The sequence below is a fragment of the Furipterus horrens genome, unplaced genomic scaffold (genome assembly GCF_987537825.1).
Source record: "Furipterus horrens unplaced genomic scaffold, mFurHor1.1.pri manual_scaffold_4, whole genome shotgun sequence".
Taxonomy (NCBI): Eukaryota; Metazoa; Chordata; class Mammalia; order Chiroptera; family Furipteridae; genus Furipterus; species Furipterus horrens.
In genome coordinates, this window is record NW_028327174.1 from 91341141 (window position 1) to 91360467 (window position 19327).

Below are 19327 nucleotides of genomic sequence, written 5' to 3' on the forward strand. Positions count from 1 at the left end.
GCTGGGTCCTTTACTTGGGTCTCACAGGCTGCAGTCCAGGTGCTGGCTAGGGCCCCACGGGGAAACATCTACTTCCAGGCTCACTCAGGTGGTTGGTGGAGGTGACTTCCTTGTGGCTTCATGGCCAAGGGTCCTGCCATATGCTGGTTGTTGGCTGAAGGCTGCCGTGGTGTCCTAGAGGCCCTCCACAGTCCCTGACCTATGAGCTTCCTCAATATAGTCATTTACTTTCTCAGTCCAGCAAGGAGACTCTCTCACTCTCATCATGAGGAAGAAAGGCCCAGAAATTGTTGGGTGGGACTAAGGTAAGCAGGAAGCAGTTGTGGGGTCAGCTGGTGGCTGCATTGATCACGAGGATTTGCAGCTCACTTAAGTTTACATAACCAACTTCAGAGGACACTGTGCAAAGCCTGTGCCTAGCCAGGATGAGCAGGCCTTGGGGCCCCTCCTATATCATTATGTGTGTGTGTGTGTGTGTGTAAATCCTCACCCAAGAATATGTTTATTGCTTTTATTTTTATTTTTAAACAGATTTTATTTTTTTATTTTTAGAGAAACAGGGAGGGAGGGAGAAAGAGAGGGAAGGAAACATCATGTGTGAGAGAAACATCCATCAGCTGCCTCTCACTCACCCCCAACCACGGACCTAACCAGCAACCCAGGCATGTGCCCTGATCAGGAATTGAACCAGTAACTCCTCGGTTTGCAGGAACAATGCCCAACCCACTGAGCCACACCAGTCTGAGCATGTTTCTTGCTTTTAGAGAGAGGGGAGGAGAGAGAGAGAAACATTGATGTGAGAGAGAAACATAGATTTGTTGCTTCCTGTACACACCCAGACCTGAGATCAAACCTGAAACCTAGGAATGTGCCCTGACCAGAAATCGAACTTGAAAACTTTTGGTATACTGCATGACACTCCAACCAACTGAGACACCTAGCTGGAGCTCTTTGTATTTTTAAAGGATAGATTACTTAAATTGGAAATGCTGCATCAAAGAAAATGCTCATTTTTTACTTTAATAAATATAGTTACTACTTTTCAAAAAGGTTCGGTACTTCACAATACCATCACAGAAGCCTATGAGTGTGTTCTTCTTTCTTCATAGCCTCTTTGCACTGTAGGTTATCTTTTAATCTGATGGACAGAAAATAGCAACTAATTTAATTTTACATACCATAATTATTCAGGAGGTTGAGAACATTTTCATTTTCATTAGACATTTGCATTTTGTATGGCTTGCTTGAATCTATTATTTCTAAATTTTCATTTTATGTTTGTAACAACCAACATCTATCTCTATGGGATGAAGTCTAATCCAGGCTTTTCTGACATCAAACACCATGCTAGCCCTGGCTAATGTGGCTCAGTGGATTGAGCACCAGTCCATGAACTGAAAGGTCATGGGTTTGGTTCCCAGTCAGAGCACATGTCTGGGTTGTGGGCCACGTCCCCAGTTTGGGGCATGTGAGAGGCAACAGATTGATGTATCTCTCACACATTGATGTTTCTCTCCTTCTCTTTATCCCTCCCTTCGCCCTCTCTCTAAAAGTAAATAAATAAATCTTAAAACAAACAAACACCATGTTATTTCAACCACTTTTTAAAAAATGAATGAATGAATTAATTTGTTTATTTATTTTTATTTTTAGAGAGAGGGGAAAGGAGAAAGAGAGGGAGAGAAACATCACTGTGTGGCTGCCTCTCACTTGTGCCCCCAACTGGGGACCTGATGTGCAACCTAGTCATATGCCCTGACTGAGAATCGAACCAGGGACACTTGGCTCGAAGGCTGACGCTCAATCCACTGAGTCACAGCAGCCAGGGTCTCAACCACTTTAGAGTCTAATCTCTGAATGTGGCAGACTTTGTTAAGTATAAAGGCAAGTAACAAATTATAAATAAAACAATAGATAGCTTTCAAAAACATTATTTTCAAAGTTTAAAAGCAAAAGAGAAAAAAAGTATTTGCTCCAAAAATGAAAGATGATGGCTATCTTTAATATATAAAGAATTCGATGCAAAATAATAAGAAATATTATGAAATAACACAAAACTTAAAAATTGAGTACTCAGTGCTGAAGAGGGTATGATGAAACAAGCACTTCCCACCTAATGATAAGACTAAATTCATATGCTTTTGCATGGCAATTCAGCAATATATTTCACAAGTTTTAAAATACACTCACTGAGTTCAGTAATTCCAACTTCTAGAATTGATCTAAGGAAATTAGCAGAAGCAAGAAGTTGGAAATAAGTGTCTAACATTAAGATTTTGGAAAATTAATTATAATATACTCATTCAGTAGAATATTATATAATCTTTAAAGCTGCTGTTTTCAAGAGTATTTGATGATCTGACAGAATACTTATTCCTTTTGGCTCATACATCAAAAAGGCAGGATACAAAAGAATCTACATGTTACAGTCTTCTGTAACTATGTATTGTGATAGGCTGAAAAACAGCTCTCTAAAAGATACCTGTGTCCTAATCCCTGGAACCTGTGAATGTTCCTTCTATGGCAAAAACAAAACAAGGCAAAAAATCAACACCAAGACTAAACCAAACATTAAAAAATATATTTGCAGATATGATTAAGAATCTTGAGATGGAGAGATTATTCTGGATTATTCTTGTGGGTTCTAAATGCTATTATAAGTGTCCTTATAAGAGAAAGGTAGAGGTAGATTTCACACACGCACACACAATATGAAGAAAGAGCAGCGAGTGATTCAATGTTGGCTCTAGAGAGTGGAATGAAGCATCCACAAGCCAATGAATGTCAGTAGCCACCAAAAGTGGAAGAAGCAAGTAAAAGATATTTTCCTACAGTATCTAGAATGTAACTCTGCCCACACCTTGATGTTAGCCCAGTGATCCTAATTTTGTACTCTGAGAGAATGAATTTCCGCTGTTTTAAGCAACTAAGTTTGTGATAGTTTTTTACAGTGGCCACAGGAAATTAATACAGCAGTGTTTTTATTGCTGTATAACAAATAACCCTAAACTTAGTGTTAAACAATAATCATTTCATTATGTCCATGGATTCTGTGGGTCAGGAATCTGGACAGGGTACAGCAAAAATGACTTGTCTCTACTCCACAATCTCTGCACCCTCAGTTAGAAAGAGGGCTGATCCCCAACCCGGGCCCACTTGAATGTCTGTGGTGGAAATCATCATCTAGAGGTTTCTTTACTCATGTATTTGATGCCTATATAAAATGAGTTGAAAATTGGGCTAATTTTGGATTGTGAACTAGAGTTCCTTCTCATGTGGCTTGGGCTCCCTCATAGCATGGTAACTTGGGCTTGTCAAGCTTTTTAAGTTATTCCCATGCCCACAAATTATTTATGTTACTCCACATCCAAGTTCTCTCCTCCTAAAGCTTCATCTCATTCAGGCATTGGGCTTAGGCTCAGGGTCCAGGGTCTCATAATATAGATCAGGTGCATGTTAGGCTCAAGTTAAATTCCTTGGGTACTGTCCCACCTAATCTGAAAACTCATGAATTAAAGAGACAAGTTTCCTGCCACTCCTTCCTCAAATAAACCCAACATACAGTGGTGGGACAGGTATAGGATAACTGCTATAGGCACACCTGTCCTAAAGTGGAGAGAACAGAAACACAGCAGTCATTGGTTTACATTAATTCTGAAACCCATCCCAGCATATATGACCCATTTATTGATTAGAACTTTGTTCTGCTCCCAGGGAGTGACTACCTGGGACTTTTTTCTCTGCCCTGTAGGTCTTCATTCCCATTCTCTGAGTAATCATTCAGTTTCCCATAAAGTGTAGCCTATGTTTGCAATTTTTAAAGCCCACTTTCTGCTTTAATGTTTGGGGAACCAAAGGCCTCATTTCATTTTGTACTATCCCTGTTCCTTTAAAATATTTTGTTTATTTACTGAAAGAGAGGAAAGGAGGGAGAAAGAGAGGGAGAGAAACATCAGCTGCCTCTCACATGCCCCCAACTGGTGACCTGACCTGCAACTCAGCATGTGCCCTGACTGGGAATCAAACTGGCAACCTTTCAGTTCCCAGGCTGACACTCAATTATCTGAGCCACACCAGCCAAGGCATATCTGTTCCTTTAGATTCAAGCTGATACAATTCCTTTAAAATCTTTGTGAATTTCTCTATTTTAAGATTTTATATTTAAAACATCAATGTGAGAGAGCAACATCTATTGATTGCTTCTCACATGTACCTCGACCTGGGACCAAACCCACAATACAGGCACATGCTCTGACCAGGAATCGAACTGGCAACCTTCTCCTTTGTGGGATGATGCCCAACCAACTGAACCACACTGGTCAAGGCTTTTTGTGGATTTCTTATGTTTCAAATTATAAAAATCCATTTCATTATCTAAAACTACCCACAAATCTCAGATATAAGCCCTCTCTTCCTTGAGCCCCCATGAAGGTGCTATGCAACAATCCTTTCAAGACTTTTTAGCAGCCCTGATGTTCAATAGAGATTGTAAATCTTGCCCTAAGATCATTAGAAGGCAGAAATGTCCAGAATATATCATCTTAAAATGTGCCACTTTACCACTGGAATTATTTTGAGGTGAAGGCGATTGAGTCAGCAGATCTAGGAAGAGTTCTTTGCCTTCCCCTTACCTGCCTTCACATTTCCCTTTGTGAAAGTATTTCTCCTCTCCTATGGCAGGAAGAGGAAAGCAACTCATTACTAAAGATGGAGAGTCAGCACTGAGGTGAATCTGCATTAAACAAACCTTACTAAATATTAATCTTCTATTAATCTCCATTATATATTTTCTAGTCACTTTCCCACAACTTATTATCTGTTGAAGTCCAAACCCTCTTTCCTTTGTTAAAATGGTCTATAAGCCCCTGAGTCTAGTCACTTTGAGTTTCACTTCTTTTGTGTGAACTCCCATGTAGATAAAATATTAACAAAATGTGTGGAGTTTTCCTCCTGTTAATCTGTCTTTGGTCAGTTAAAGGGAGTAGAGGAAACAAGTTTCCTCCGTGACCAGGACTTTGTCCAGTTGGAAGAGTCTATGAAGCCCTACCTTACACCTTTCTTAGGTCCTAACAAAGGGCTTAAAGTCAGTCATACCCTTGGCTTAATTTTTATTCTGAAAATATGTTTTCTTGACAGTGCCCTCTATTTGGTCTTTGCTCAGACATCTCTTATTTTGAAAATCCTTTATTGGGTAAGTTCCAGCTGAACCTTCTACATATCCTCTTAATTATACTTGAAAACTGAAGAGAGTATTCTTCAGTTCATCTTTATTTTTTTACATTTTACGTAGGCAGTTAGAATAAGTTGGTGATATCTTTACTACCCTGTTCAGAATTTCCTTAGCTAGATTACTGAGTTTATGAAGTATTGAATACATTTTCTCTTTTCCACATGACCTCAGATGACAGTGTTGCCAAACCTTCTGCCAACACACACCACCTTTTTTTCTTCAGTTTCTGATAACATTTTTCCTCACTTTATTCACGCCCTTACCAACAGCTTTTAAAATTTATTTATTTATTTATTTATTTATCTGTCATCAGCTTTCCCAAAGCCTATCTGACTTGTCATCCAGTCAGACACATGGGGAGCAAATACCATGCGTCTTTTGCATTTTCAAGGCAGCAGCCTCTTTCCAGTTACTGAATTCTATTTTTATCATTTATTACTGAGTTACAAACTATCTCAAATCTTAATATGTTCATGAATTCTGTGGGTCAGCAATTCAAACAGAGAATAATAACTTTATTTTGTCCACTGTGTCTGGACTCTCTGCAAAGAATTCCTGAATGGCTTGGGGCTGAAATCACTTGGAGGCTTCTTTATTCAGTATTTGGCACCTTGCCTGAGATGATGCAAAGTCTAAGCTCAGCTAAAGCTGTCAATGGGAGTCTCTACACTGTCTGTGGCTTGGGCTTCCTCACTGTTTGATGACCACAGGGTAATGGCTTAGGGCCCCAAGAGCTTGTGTTCCTAGGAAACAACGGAGAAGCTGATGGCCTTTAATCACAGTGAGTCACTTCAACCATATTACATTGGGCAAAGCAGACATACACTCATACAGATTCAAGGAAGAAAGACATAGATCCCATTTTCTGATGGGAAGACTATCAAAAATGTGTAGTCATGCTTTAAAATAGTCACATGCACACCCTGAATGGTGTGGCTCAGTTAGCTGGCCTTCGTTCCACAAAGCAAAAGGCTATTTGCAGGTTCATTCCAAGTCAAAGTATATGCCTAGATTGTGGGTTTGGTTCCTGGTTGGGGCAAGCATGGGCAGGCAACTGATCCATGTTCTCATGTTGATGTTTCTCTCCCTCTCTTTGTCCCTTCCTTCTTCTCTCTTTAAAAATAAATAAATAAAATCTTAAAAAAATAAAATAGCCACATGTACACACATGTATTTGTATATGTGTGTGCGTAAAATAAAGACTGAAAGGAACATACCAAAATATGAGTGAATAAGAAATAATCACTGCTGTGTATTACCCTGGCTGGTTTGGCTCAGTGGATTGAGCGTCGGCCTGTGAGCTAAGTGTCGCTGGTTCGATCTTCCAGTCAGGGCACATCAGAGAAGGAAAACTCTGACTCCAAAAAACCTCCGCTGCCTTGCGGCATACCTCTTCAGGGGAAAGGCTAAGGGAGTAAACCCCGACAGAAAATCCGGAGCCAGAGTCCCTAAGGCGGTTTGACGTTGTAGTCAACACCGGCAACTCCTGCAGCGCACCTGAAACCAAGCTGTATTGACTCCGTCTTTCCCTTGGACCCTTCAGCTGCGAAGAGAGGGGGGGTCAGCTGCATGGGCAACAGCAGACCCTCCATATCACCCTGCCCAGGCTCTGTAGCTTCAGCTTCACTGGAGAGGACACTCCAGCGTCATCGCAAGATGTCGATTCAACACGGGAGGAGACAGATACCGTGTCACTCCCGAGTCGGACTGCACAGCCATTCTCAGCGGTGCAGATAGACTCTTAAGAAGCTACACCATCGTCTCTCGAGACGGACGGCTGCCGAACGAACTGCTGTGTATTAGGGGCAATTTTATTTTTTCCCTTTTCCTTAGACTCTTTTACATTTTTCAAATTTTCTATAACTTTTTTCAATGGAAAGACTTAAACAAAAAATCCTCACCTGAGGATACATGTATTTTTTTCTTTATTGATTTGAGAGAGAGAGAGAGAAAGAGAGAGAGGGAAACATCAATGTGAGAGAGAAACATTGATTGGTTGTCTCCTGTACATGCCTGGACAGGAGGTCAAACCTGGAATCTTTTGGTGTGTGGAACGATGCTGTAACCAACAAAGCCACTTGGCCAGGACCAAATTCAAATTTTCTATAATTATATTTGTAATAAACAATTATTTTATGTTTTACTTTTTATTGTGACAAAACTTTAATTCACAGAGGACATTTTTTCTTTTTTTTTCTGGAGGACATTTTCTCATTGTGCTTTATTTCTTTTTAGAGGCAGCAAGGGGGGGGGTAGGGAGAGAGAGAAAGAGAGAGAAAGAGAAACATTGATGTGAGAGAGAAGCATCAATTGGTTGCCTCCCCTACATGCCTAGACCAGGGATCTTGTGCCTGAACTAAGGACTGAATCTGCAACCTAGGTAGATATGTGTCCTGACCAGGAATTAAACCTGCAACCTTTCAGTTATAGAATGATGCTCCAACCAACTGAGCTACATGGGCAAGGACTGTTATGACAAATTTTAAGGAAATTCAAAAGACAAATAGTCTAAGAAAGTGCCATATGCTCATCACTCACTGACAATAATAATTGGCTCATAGCCAATCTTGCTTCATTTATATCTCCCTGATATTCTAAATAAAACACCCAATATCATATCAATTGATCTCTAAATATTTTAGAGCATATCACTTAAAGATATAAACACTTTTACCATTATCATACCTTAAAACTGCACTTTTGCACAGCAGAGGAAACCATCAACAAAATGAAAAGAATCCATTGGATAGGAAAAAGAATTGTAAATCATATATCTCATAAAAAGGTAATATTCCAAATAAATAATACCAAACAATCTAATTAAAAAATAGGCAGAGGATCCGAATAGACTTTTTCCCAGAGAAGGTATACAGATGGTCAACAGACATATGAAAATGTGCTCAACATCACTAATCATCAGGAAAATGTGAATTAAAACCACAGTGAGATATCACCTCACATCTGTCAGAATGGCTGTTATCTAAAAGACAAGAAATGAAACATGTCAATTGTATGAATAAACATTGATGTTTGAACAATTTTTTAAAAAGTGTTGGTGAAGTCCTGGAGAAAAGGGAACACTTGCGTACTTTTGGTGGGAAAGTAAATTAGTGCAGCCATTATGGAAAACAGTATGGAGGTTCCTCAAAATAATTAAAAATAGAACTACCATATTACTCAGAAATCCTACTTCTGGGTATATATTCCAAAGAAAATGAAAACACTAATTTTAAAGGATATATATACCCCTGTGTTCATTGTAGCATTATTTACAATATCCAAGATATGGAAGCAACCTCAATGTCCATTGATGGATGAATAAAGAAGACGTAACATATGTATATATATAATGGAATATTATTCAGCCATTAAAAAGCAAATGTTGCCATTTGCAACAACATGGCTAGACCTTTGTCTGAGTTGAGGGTGGGGGTAGGCAAAATGGGTGATAGGGATCAAAAAGTACAAATTTCCAATTATAAAATAAGTCATAGGGTTGTAATATACAACATGGTGAATATAACTTATACTATATCACACTTTTGAGTCACTAGGGGAGTAGATCTTGAAGTTCTCATTATAAGAAAAAGTTTTTTTTAATAACTATGTATTTGAAGGATTTTTACTGGATTTATGGTGGTGAGAATTTTACATTATATATAAATATCAAATGACCATGTTTTCTACCTGTAACTAATATACTGCATGTCAATTATATATCAATAAAAACAGCAATTATTCCTTAATATCATTAAATAGCTAGTTTGTGTTCAATGTTACAATGGTCTCATAAGTATTGTAAATTTTATTTTAGAGTTTTGTTTGTTTATATTAGAATACAGAAAAGGTTTACAAATTATGATTGGTTAATATGTCTTTTAGGGCTTTATTAATCTATAGTTAATATTAACCCTCAATATTTTTTATTTTTAATCTTACAAGTTATTTGTTGAAGAAAATGGGTTTATTTGTACCATAGGGTAGTCTACATTCTGGTTTGCTGATTATATCATCATGGCATATATATATATGTGTATATGTATACACACACACACACACACACATACATACTCTTTCTGAGATGCTCTACATGTAAAAAGTTCTTTTGAAAACATGATTGTAATTCTTAGCCAGAACTGCAGGTCTCCTAAAATTTAACCAGGATCTATATTAAAAAGTATCTGAAGGAAAAAGTGGTAGATAAAATGAAAAGCATAAGCAAATCCACAGGGAGGGAAAGGAAGAAGGAAGCCAGTGTGTTGAAAAAAAATTATAAACTAGTAATGAAAACAGTGAGAAGCATAAAAAACAGAATGGGAAGAATAGAGATGTTAGTTACATTGAATTATGTATTCATTCTTTAATGAGTCGTTCCCTATTTACTGAGCACCTGCCAAGCATAAGACTCTATGTTGCATATTATAATGTTGATAAAAGTACTATAATGAAAAAAAAGATGTAAATTCTTTATATAGTTCCCTGGACATTTGTTTGGCTTAACATGTATCAGAACTGAAGGCTGGGACAGAGTGGAAGGAGTGTAGTGCAGTAGGCTGTCGTGGATGGTGGCCCAGGTACTTACAAATGGACCTTTGTTAGTGTTGATATGATAGCTGTGAAGTCCATGACTTGCCAACAAATTTAAGACATTTTTGCAAACTTCTATTAACTTATTTTTAAAATATATTTCTTTCAACTGTGACACAGTCATTGTGAAAAATATAAACTGTCAGAAATAGAAATTAATGAAAGCGAAAGCCCTCCCAACCACTATTAAATGTCTTCTAAAATTTCCAGATTCATATTATTCTTTCCTTTTCTTGCAAAAATTTATAAAGCTCTGAACATCTCTGACAAAAAATAATTTTTTCCTTTGGGACTTAATTAATTATAGCTAACTTCTGTTGAAAAAAATTATTTGCCTAGGGTCACACAGCTAACAAAAGGTGGATCATAGGTTCAAACTCACAGTCTAGCTTTTAGAGCACCTGCTGTAAGGGCTTTCTAGGGCAGTGCTAGACAATAGAAATATAACCTGAAGCACATATGCAATTTGATACTAATGCATTTCATTTCACCTAATATAGCAAAATTATTATTTAAACATGTAAGCAGTATGATAATTATTAATGAGATATTGTTTCATGCTAAGTTCTTTTAAAAATATTTTATTTATTGGAGATAGAGACAAAGAGAGAGAGGAGAGAGAGATTTGTTGTTCTGCCCATTTATGCATTTATTGGGTGCTTCCTGTATGTGGCTTGACAAAGGATCAAACCTGCACCGTTGGCATATTGGGAAGATGCTCTAACCAACTGAGCTATCTGCCAAGGCCTAATGCTGAGTCTTTTCAATTTGTTATATGTTTTTCACTTTCAGAGCATCTCATTTTTGAATGGCCACATTTTAAGTGCTCAGAAGCCATGTGTGACTAGTGTGGTTATTCTACTGGACGATGCAAGGCTCGGGAGTTTGATTTGTTCATTTAACAGATGCTTAGTGCAGGACCACGAAGTACCAAGCACCACGCTGGGTGCTGGGAAGTCAGTGATAAGTGAGATATGAAGCTTACATTCTAGTGGAGGAAGTGGGGGGGAAACAATAAATAGAATAAATACATATCACACACAAGATAATGGTTGAGATTGTGAACATGACTATGAGAAGAAAAGGTAACAGAGATACATAGAGAATTACTAGAGAGACTACTTTAGATAGGGTAGCTAGGAAAGGTATTTTTGCAGAGGTGACATTGGACTAGGGACCTGGATAACAAAAGCAATAATGATGACAATGACAGGTTGATTATTTGGACCTTATTATACTCCAGGTGCTGCTTCCATATATTGACTCATTTTTTCTTCACCAAAACCTAATAGGCTGTGTCTATTATTATCCTCATTTTCCAGATGAGGAGACAAGTGTAAGGTGTTTAGTAAATTGCCCAAGTTCACACAGTAACTGTGAAGGAGCAACTTAAACCGACCTGAGGAAGAAGAGCTGTTCATGCAGATAAATTAGAGTGTGAAAGTCTCAGGGGACAATGGCAGACAAAATAATGGCCCAAACTATCTCCAGGTCCTAATCCCTGGAACCTGGAGATGTTGCTCTACAGGGCAAAAGGGACTTTACAGGTGTGATTAGATGAGGGATCTTTAGATGGGGACATTATCTTGGATTATCTGAGTAGGCCCAATGTCATCCCAAGGGTCCTTATAGGAGAAATGCAGAGGGGAATTTGACCTCAGAAGATGTAATAACTATGAAAGCAAGAGGTGGGAGCAATGGGAGAAAGGGCAGGAGCCAAGGAATGCAGACAGCCTCCAGAAGCTGGAAAGGCAAGGAAACAACTCACTGATGAAGTCTCCAGAAGGAACACAGCCCTGCTGACCTCTTGATTTGAGACCTCTACAAGAGAATAAATTCGTGTTGTTTTAAACCACCAAGTTTGTGGTAATTTGATGGCAGCAATATGGCGAATGCAGGAACTGCACATGTCCTTTGTCCAGGCTCTTTCTGGCCTCCAGGTCTTTGCCTCGCTGTTTCCTTGGCACCCACTCCCTTCCCAGGCCCCTCTCCTCAGCTTGCCTACTTCACAATCTGCTGATTTTCCAGAATCCCCCAGTTTTGGTTTTTCTTTCCTATATATTCTTGAGCACTTTGTATAAATCAGTGTATACCATTTATGTTCCTGGGTTACAAGGTACCCTGTTATTTGTCTGAGTCTTGCTTTTGATGATGAACTTCCTTGGGGTAGGGAACATATACTTTGCCTCTTTCTATCCCCAGTAATCAGCACAGGGTCTGGTAAATAGTAAGCAGTTCCATTCAAGTTTATGGAATAAAAATGAACAACAACAACAACAAACACAAGAAGGAATCACACAACATGTATGAAGTTCCCAAAACAAAGTCAACGTGCTCAGTAGTCCTTCCCATTCTCTGACCATGTTCTGATGACCACAAAAGGGTGAAGCAGTGTCCCAGGAAGACTTCCCATCCCCTTCCCATTCTGACTGTGAGCTAGGAATCCTAAGTGGGACAGCCTGCCCAAGTACTATGCAGCATGACCCCATGCCATTATTTCCGGTTGCTGGGGCTCTGCAGCTCCACCAATGATTAATGGGGTGAGGAAAGTTTTACAAGCTTCTAAGAGCACACTTTCTTGTAACTTTATACAGTTGCTGCACTTTCTGTAGGAAAAGTCACAACAATTTAGTCAACGTTCTTTCAAAACATGCATATTTTTCTCAACATATAATTCAACTAAAAAATTTAAAAACCATCTGTAATTCCTGGACTCAGAGTTAATCATTAGTAACATTTTAAAAGTTTATTGTTAATTTTGAAATTAGTATACTCCCAGTGTCAAGTATATAAACAATTCAAAAGAACAAAAAGTAAAACATAGAAGAATGCCTAATTTCACTCCCCAGAGTTAACTACTGTTAATATTTGGTTATAGCTTTGTCTAGCCTTAAAAAACAACAACAACCATAAAACAACTCATAAAAAAGCACAAGATCTCAACAAAAGTACTGGAAACAAATAACAAAATTATACAAAATAATCCCCCCAAATTCACCTACTAAAATTAATTTCTTTAAAAAATATCCCAGTTTTGTTTTTATGAATAGCTAAACTAATTAGGTGAGGGATGTGCTGTGTAACTGCTCACAAGCCGTGTGGGCATACAGCCCTCTCAGAGATTCAGTAGACTGTAGGCATGGAGAATGGGATGGAGGAGAGCTCTCCCAATACTTAATCAGCACTGTGTGGTTGCCCATACAATACCTGCATTTTATAAATGGTGAAAATAACGAAGGTGAAAAAGATCTTAACCTGTCTTTATAGTGAATGGCTGAACTAAGTAAAGAAACCTGGATCTTGAGTTCCTATTTCTGGTTTCTGTTCCACTTTTCATCATTGAAGAATTGACAGGTATGTGGTGCTGTAAGTAATAGCCTGGATAAATATATAGTATGTGTGAGTGATTTTATTTAACCTCCAAGACTAAACAAAGTTCAAGGTGAAGCCATAGAGTTTACCTGTCAATATAGCCTTTGTTGTGACTGTTCTAAAAAATATAGACTTCGTGCTTGATTTATTTTCTTTAAACATACTCTATGCATACTTTCCAGAATCAGCTACAGGGCTGGACCTTGAAAAAGCAACCTCCTCACTTCTGGAGAAACTGGTTACATTTGCAAAACAGGTTGAAAAGGTTAAGGTCTGAAATGAATTCTGTATTTGCCTATTGACTTTCACGAGAATGCGGAAGATATGGACTTCACAAACAATTGTGAGAACCTTACAAAATTCACACTCACCAGAACTCAGCTCTAGCTTCGGATTTTGCTTTTTGGAAATATTTTTACCATCATCTTCTTGGATATGGGGTGGCTGTGGTAGTACCAGCAGTTTCCAGACCTCTGTATTACAACCATGGTGACAGAAGTCTATAATGACATGCTTTTCAGTGATTTTGTAAATACCCAATCACCTTTTACTTGAAATGCCTCATGTGGTTTTTATTCTTATACTGATTTTTTTTTCAGGTAAAAGACATAAATAGAATGCAATAGTTGCCTTTATGAAACTTATTATTTGGGGAGATGGACAATACCATTTGAGTAAGGATCTAATAAAGGTACGGATGGAAAAGGTGCTTTGGGGGTAAGGAGTGAGAGCACAGCGTGGTGAAGGGGTGGTTTTGTTATCTAGGCTGCAGAGCAAACCACCCCCGAACTTAGGGGCTCATCTTCCCCACAGTTTTGTGGATTGACTGGCTTAGCTGGGCAGTTCTCCTGTTGGTCTCAAGTCCCTGCTGTCAGGTGGTGACTGAGGCTGGAGTTTTCCAGAGGCTCATCTGAGATAGTGGGATGGATGGTAGGCCTTTCTCCCTCTTCATGTTTTCTTAGCTCCTCTCCTCTCCATGCACCCTCTTCATGTGGGCACTTTGTGCAGTCTTTCCAGTGAGGTGGTTGGGGTTTTGACACAGTAGTCAGGGCTCCCCCAAGCCCACATATGGGAGATACCAGTTGTTTGGCCCAGAACTGGCAGAGCATCAGTTTTGCTTCAGTTTCCTGGTTAAAGCGAGTCATAGGCCCAGCTCAGATTCCATGTGGGTAGGGACTACACAAAGATATAGACAATAAGAGACATGATTCATTGGGGGTCATCTTGGAAACTAGCTACCACAGAAGGACATTCTGTAGAAGCTGGGACATTTCCTGGAGAACATTCAATGTTTGATGAATTAACAGACTTGATTAGAAGACCCAGGGTCTGGTCCAGAGCCTAGCATAGCTATTACTCAATATGAAGTATAAGTTGGTGGGCCCTTTCACCCAGAAGCAAAAGAACATTGTTTAGGGGCAGTACAGTGGCTTCCAGGACTTGTATGTATACCTATAGGCTCAAGAATGCAAAGGCCTGAGTGTCCAGGTTGGAAAATTTGGGCTTGACCCTTCAGACTATGGAGGCTACTGAACAGTTTTAGGTAATGGGGAGGCATTGATCACATTTACATACTAGAAAGATCTCTCTCTGGCTTAAGTGAAGTGCAGGGGCAGTCTGGAAAACATGGTGGTAGAGAGAGTGAGACCAGCTAGGCTGTGGCAGTGGGGAAGCAAAGGACACATTGAGAGAGGCCTGAAAGGGAGAATGAACAGACCCAATAGTCTGTGATTTGTGGTGTGGCCAAGAGGGCTTGAATACCTATGAGGACATTTACCTTAATATGTTGCAGTTCCCTCCATGAATTTATTATAAAATGACACATTGTATGAATATGTATATATATGTATGCATGATTTAAAAATAAATACAACATAAGAAATGGCACATTCCCAAAGTTTCTGATGTAGAAAAGAATGTGAACTTTGTGTTGTTAATAGAATAAACTGCCACTCTCACTGATGTGAACTGGAAGCTGAAAGAGAAAAGCCAGTTCTTCCTCTGGCCTTCAGCCTTCAAGCCTCCTTCTACCGCCTTCTGCTGTTTGGTGAATACAAACCAGTATCCAGTTGCCAAAGGAGAAATGTACTAGTTTTCAGTCTCAGATCAGGTCCAGCATCACAAAGGCAAGTCAGAAGGTGGAGCTGAGGCCCAGAAATAAGAACTTAACAATCATATCTGGATGTAAAAGTATTTGACATGAGCTGTCCTCCCTTAACCCTCTTCTTTCTCTTTCATTTATAGCTCAGTTTTCTTCCTCCAAACAGGATATGAGTTGGTTTCCAATAAAGGCATATATTGAATAAAACATTTAAGCCAAAAAGTTTTAAAATAAAGATCACACACCATTCAGAGCAGTGTTTTCAAAACTTTGTATGCCAGCCAGAGTAGAAATATATTTTATATTATGCCTTACACATGGACATATATAACCAAAAAAAGCTTCATAAAGCTATCCTTATCCTCACTATGCATAATACACTCTGATATTTTCTATTTTACTTAAATTTTAAAAAGTCTCATAACAACCTACTAAACTGACTTCATCAATTTCTGTTAGGTTGCAACTTACTGTTTGGAAAACACTGATTTGTAAAAAGGGGAGGTCCAGTGTTTATAATTACATATAACATTTGGGGTCTGTTTACCTATCAAAAAGTACTTTTCACATACATTATTTTATTTAAACATGACAACAATCCTGTGAGGTTTGTATTCCCCCTGACTTACTAATGAGAAAAGAGACTTAAAGATACCAAGTGATTTGCCGCATAGTTCAGAAGGGTGATGATTGGTGAACAAAGAACTGGAAGTAATCTTTCTGATTGAAAGTCTCAGCTTCCCTCAATATGCTACATCAGGATGGGAGACACAGTTCAGCTCTAATTAAATAGGAATTGTAGTCTTGAGCTTTCTGATAGATTAGGCAGACCGTGAGTTGTGTAGTACTCATAGTCTTATTTCCATATTAACTTTTATATTTGGCCAGAGATCCTTCTCTTTCTAATCCATTGGACTGGAGGACAAAGAGAAGCACAAATGTTGGCTTGTGTTTTGCCAAAATCTGTTTGTGTCTCTATTTGTCCAGAGGAGAAATAATTGCTCTAGAAACTTCTGGTCTAGAAAATTAGACTTTTATCATGAAATAAAAATTAACCATGAACTTATTTCTTGTAATATATTCAATTACAAAGTATTTTCAATATTAAAAAGCTCTTGAGTATTGTTTTGTATATTTTATTGTGTTTCTAGAGCTGCTTAAGTGGAAATAGTTCCAGGTAACATATCAACTTCAAATTGGCAGTATTTCCAGACATATCTAGAATTGTGGAACTTCTGAATTTTTTAGAGCATGAATAATTGAGAGAAATAATTTTTCAAACCCCTTTTCCTTTGGAATCCAAACTAATTTAAAATTTAGGAAAATAATATAACTTATTCAAATGATAGAAATTACAACAGAATTATTGTTATATTTTTTGTTGTGTAATTATCACTAGAAGTGAGGGTGCATTTTGTAATCTTGATGCATGCTGATGATATGACATATATTTAAGGTGTCCATATGCTCTGTGTGGAATAACTTGAAGCAATTCAATTTGAATTACAAATGTTCTATGAAACTATAACAGGCTAAAGCTATCTGTGCTTTCAAAAGCCATAACATTTTATTTATAGAGAAAACTATTTTTAATAAAACAAACTGCAATAGCATGTTGTTATGCCCATTCTAGCTCATGACTATAAATAAAACACACTTTAATATGGGAACCTGGCATTGATGAGTTATCACTAGGTAGCCCAAAAGATCCATGTCAGCCAGTCACTTTCACTCTTAAAACAGCTATTGGTAGTCACTATTTACAGAACTTGACCTCCTCTTCCTCCCCAGAGTTACCTGCCTGCTGATACTTTCCCTGTGAACAGAAAGCAATTTCCTGAAGGCTGGGTGCCAGCTAAGAGTCTGCATCACTCCTACTTCTTTTACAGGGGCGCTTCTATGTTTCCTGCTGCTCAACCTCAGTTTCCCATTAAGCTTATTGCCCTCATATCTAGCTTGTCAGAGTTGGATTTGAGTAAAATTTGGTTCAGTGTCAACCCAGAACTTCCCTCTTCTGACCCTTCTTCAGGAGGGTTTCTAGGTGACTGTCGACATGAAAGACCTCAGTTTCAAACTTTTTTCTTAGAAAGAAAAAAAGAAAGAAATTCCTTATGCAATCATGCAATACTTTAGCAATCAGTCAGCTTCCACTGAAGTTCTCACCCATGTTTTCTAAATACAGCTTTTCCTGCCTTTAACATTGTGTCAACACAAAGAATTGAGACAGTTACCTGAGTAGACAGTTTGCATTACCAGCAATGTCATTAGATAGTTGAGAAATGGCTGTTCTGGTGGGAAAAGAGAGTACATAGGAACATGTCCCTGGTCCCTAGACACACACTGGTCATTGTCATCATTGCAGTCCACATAAGACACACCTTAAACCAGGCATACAGACATACATAAGCCCCACAGGTGCAGTCAGACACAGAAAGACAGAAAGAGCTTCACCCTAAGACCCCTAAGACACACACACCAAGACACACACACTGTACCTACAGACACACAGATCTAGGGAGGGAGGGAAAGAAGGAGGGAGGGCAAATAAGGGAATATAAGAATAGGTTAATTTCACCAACTTGAAAGGACAGTGTAAGACTTAGATTTCATTCAAACTTAAATGAATTGAACTGAATTAGCTGAAAGAGAGGATATGGAGAGGGTTATAGTGTTAGATGAAGAGGGCCAAAATTATTTTGGAAAATCTAGACAACTTTTGTTGTTCAAAAGGAGAAATCTGGGGAACCTGAGTGACTATTATTTACTCTGGTAAATTAATTGACAGTGTATCCAGTCTCCATGACTAGGCTTTTAAAAGTTATGAGTGCTTCTTCCCCAGCAAGCACTGCACGACTTCCAGCGATGCCTGGCACAGAGTAGGAGCCCAATGAATGCTGCTGAATCCATTCAGACTCCAGTCAGAAAGGTGCAAGTGAATCACAGGCACCAAACCTGCTTAAACACGCACACACCACCACCACCACCACCACCAATAGGCAGAACCCGAAATCATCATCAGCTCTCAGATATTACTGCAACTTCTGAATTAGATTTTAAGATGATAAACTCTTTAGCCAACCTACAGAAAGAAATACATGGCAGAAGCAAAGGAGATTTTGCTTGCTATATACGATTTCTGGCACTGCGATGCAACACTACCTCCAAGGAGTCCCATAGCTCAAGGCCCTAGCTCAAGGCCCGTCCGCACAAGCGCCATGCTCACCTGGGTCTCCGATACCAGCTCCCACTCTCTCAGTGACTTCTGTGGGAAGGCACAAGTGGTGGGGAACCCTTGCAAGATTCTCCGAATCCCAGGACCAGCAGCTTCCACAAACTCGGGGAGCTCTGGGGCTCGTCTTAGAGCACAATCAACACCCCATCTTTCGTAGTGCCCGGTGGCGCTCCATGAACGTAACTCATCTCCTGCCAAAGATTTGGGAAGGAATGGTGGGGCTTGTGGCTTCAACTCCGAGAATCTTCGGGACTGGAGGTATAGTTGGACGTGCCCACTGACTTCCCTGCTCGATAAGCGAGCTCGTGGGTCCCAGGTATCGGGACTCTGGTCTGCACAGGCCAAGCAGCTCGTACTTTGCGCCAGGAACTGCGCGCAGCCTTGCGCGAACCCTGCTCTTCCTCCGTGGCCGGGAGGCCTCCGGTGCGTTTGTTTCCTACTAGAGAGTAGTGCAGTCGGCTTGAAGAATGGAGGCAGCATGTCCTTTCTGCAGTTCTGGGACCTGGAGAAAATCACCAAATTGGCAGAAAGGGGTCCATCTCAAGGCCTCGCTGGCTGGCTTTCTGGCCTCCTCACTCCCTCAGGAGACTGGGCTCTGTGCGGAACTCGGGCTTAGAGCTGCAAACGCTCGGCCCCCTCGGGCCCACAGGTCATGTCCACTCGCCAGTTGGCAGTTAGGGACTCACGGACTCACATATTGATCCTATTTTGGGTCGCCCAATGAGCAGTGACCTAGACCCTGTGGCCTGAACTGTCGGGACAAAGTCCTCAGTTTCTTGGGTGGCGCTCCCAGCCGGAGCTCCTT